This window comes from Benincasa hispida, chromosome 6 (genome assembly GCF_027475165.1).
Source record: "Benincasa hispida cultivar pf3 chromosome 6, pf3_genome.v1.1, whole genome shotgun sequence".
Taxonomy (NCBI): domain Eukaryota; kingdom Viridiplantae; phylum Streptophyta; class Magnoliopsida; order Cucurbitales; family Cucurbitaceae; genus Benincasa; species Benincasa hispida.
The window spans coordinates 4,457,477-4,460,816 of NC_143483.1; the positions used below are offsets into that span (position 1 = coordinate 4,457,477).

General features: G+C 37.0%; 1 pseudogene; it reads left to right on the forward strand.

Moving 5' to 3' along the window:
* The first annotated feature begins 241 nt into the window (after positions 1-241).
* LOC150035358 (uncharacterized) lies at positions 242-2,468 on the forward strand (annotated as a pseudogene).
* Positions 2,469-3,340: the final 872 nt, after the last annotated feature.

Consider the following 3,340-nt stretch of genomic DNA (forward strand, 5'->3'; position numbering starts at 1 on the left):
CCCTCTCAGGAAAAACTTGTTTATCTCTTTCCCTATAAAGATGGATACTGTTGAAGACCTCTTTTCGATCATGAGAATTATTTCGCACTCTCAAATACAATTGTTCGTAACACTAACCACATTATTGAACAACTACTGAAAGATAGAGAGACAACCGATATATGCTAGGCATTGCATTAGGTAATTGATCTTCTTTCGCCTAATTTACAAGAGTGACTTGGCATGTCATGAAAGCACCCGAATGGATAGACGTACCTTTACGATTCTATGTAATATGCTACGGTCGACTGGTTGTTTGGAACCAACAAGATGTATGGATGTCGAAGAGATGGTTGTGATATTCCTACACATTCTTGCACATGATATCAAGAATCAAGTGGTACGCAGAAACTTTTCGAGGTCTGGTGAGACAGTTTCGAGATATTTCAACGCAGTTCTTAGGGCAGTCTTACAACTTCACACTGTTTTGTTAAGAAAACCAGAACCGATCACAAATACATGCATCGATGGAAGATGGAAGTGGTTTCAGGTACAAAAAGTACTCAGTTTTTTTATATGAATACGTCATAAATATGCATGCAACGATAGATTTTTTTTTATAATTCATTCTGATCACTTGAGAGAAACAAAATTGTCTAGGTGCACTAGACGGCACATACATTAAAGTGAATGTTAGTGTCGTCGATCGACCTCGATATAGGACGAGAAAGGGAGATTGCCACAAACGTTCTTGCGGTGTGTGATTAAAATTGGGAGTTCGTCTTCGTTTTTCCAGGGTGGGAAGGGTCTACAGCCGATTCGAGGGTTCTTAGGGATGCGCTTTCGAGACCGTACGGATTGAGAGTTCCAAAGGGTATTATAATAACCGTATACATTATTTAAACATGCGTACATGCCACAATACATGTACATGACATTTCGAAACGTGTACAGGATACTATTACCTATGTGATGTTGGATACCCCAACGCTGAAGGATTCTTGGTACCGTACAGAGGGGAACGATACCATCTCTCCGATTGGCATGGAGTAGGAAACGCATGAAAACTGCAAGAGAATTTTTCAACATGAAACATTCTTCAGCAAGGAACGTTATCGAGCGAGTGTTTGGGTTGATAAAGGGGCGGTGGGCTATTCTTAGGGAAAAATCATTCTACCCAATACAAGTCCAATATCGAACAATAACTGCATGTTGCCTTATTCACAACTTGATCACAAGGGAGATGGGAATCGGTGCAATGTTTGACGTGCCCGATGAGGAGAATTCTGCATCAGTGGGTTTTGATGGGGATCATATTGAATTTGTTGAATCATCGGAAGAATGGACCAAGTTCAAGGATGACTTAGCGGTCGAAATGTTTACTCAATGGCAAAGAGTTTGATTATTCAATGTTCATTGCTTACTTTTCTTTTACTACTGAATGGAATTTAATTATGGAACATTCCAAGTATGTCGTGAAAATGTTTTGTACCAAGACTCTGTGTGAACAAGTTAAATTGGAACATATAATTTCAGTAGTTTATCCTTTGTTTGTGCATGTGTTTAATTAATAACATCTTTTCATTCAACAAACGTATGCATGCAACATAATGGCAGGTAATGGTAAGAGGTCTAAACACGTATGGTCGAAGGTGGAGGACGCTAAGTTAGTGGAAGCTCTATTGTATTTGGTGGAGACCGGTTGGAGGTCCGACAATGGGACATTTCGACCAGGATACCTACAACACTTGGAGCAAATTCTGTATGAGAAAGTGCCCGGGTCCGCATTGAATCAGAACACCATTGAGTGCAGAGGAGTCTGAAGAAACAATACAACACAGTATTAGAGATGTTAAGTCAGTCGAGGTTCGGCTGGAATGAGGAGTTCAAATGTGTCCAGGTCAAGAGGGAGATTTTCGATCTTTGGGTTCGGGTAAGATTCTAGGGAAAAAAAAATGTACAGGTACGTGTTATAATATAAATATTAATAATGTGTATGTGTATCAATGCAGAGTCATCCTAATGCGAAGGGGATGTGGAATAAGCCATTCCCACATTACGATGACCTCTCCACCGTATTTGGGAAAGACAGAGCAGTAGGGCAATCAAGTGAGGACCCATACGTGATGACGACGAATGCATTCAGAGAGTTTGAAGATGAGATTCGACTTGGATCACAAGACTGTCACACACCTGAGGTACGCCAGATAGAATCACCATTAAATCAAGATGAAATAGATGAAGAGCCAACAGAGCAATCTATAGGTAGAGCGAGTGTATCTGCCGAGTCATCTCGAGGCAGTAAGAGGAAGAGGCCATCATTCCAAGCTGAAATGATCGACATCATGAGATCGACTGTTGGAATGCAGAGCACACACATGGGTAGACTTGTATCGTGGCAAAAGGAGAAGTATGAGCTGGAGTTCGGGCGTCGGAAGGAAGTAGTAAATGTCATATATAGCATTGATGGCCTGGATGAGGATGATTAGGTCACCCTTATTGACCTCTTTGTCACAAACATTCAGAAGACAGATTGCTTCCTTGCAGTACCAGAACACGCACGGAAGAGGTACTGCCTCCGTCTATTAGGAAGAAACATGTAGACTGACCACACCCCTATATTTTGTTTATAGTTCTTTTGGATAACAGTAAATGGACAATGGACTGTCATGTCGAAAAGAATGATAACTTTTGCATATGTCATGATATGTAATTTTTGTGTTTGTATTATGACACGGATATTATAAGTATCGAAAAGAATATATATTTTGTGAATTTTTTTTGGAAACGGCCACATGTTCTGTTGGTTCATATTATTTTTGTGATCTTATGAAAAATATTATTGTACTACATCACATTCTCACCATCATAATCAAATGAAAGGTAATTATCCTATGTACAATTTCAATTCCAAATATAGTATCCATATTATATAAAAATAAACTGTATGATTTGTGAAATAATAAAGTTAAGTTAGCAAGATTCAATATATATACATACAATATACCAATTAGTAATTGGGATAATTACCTTCAATATATATACAAACATTCAATATATATACATATAATATACAATATACCAATTAATTGAGCAGCAATATGAAATATATTTTGTTGGTATGTTTTACCGATTGAAGAGAATTAGAATTATTACAGTTTTTGAAAAGAATATATGAAAAATAATCTATTATGTTCTATAAATTGAGAAAAAAAATTGAGATTGTCTAGTTTATGTCATAAATGATTTGAGAAAATACATGTATATTTGAAAATCAATCAACAATAGCAAAACATAAAACTAAAAAATAAAAGAATGAAATAAAAAATAAACAAAAAAAAATAGAACTAATTTCATTCAC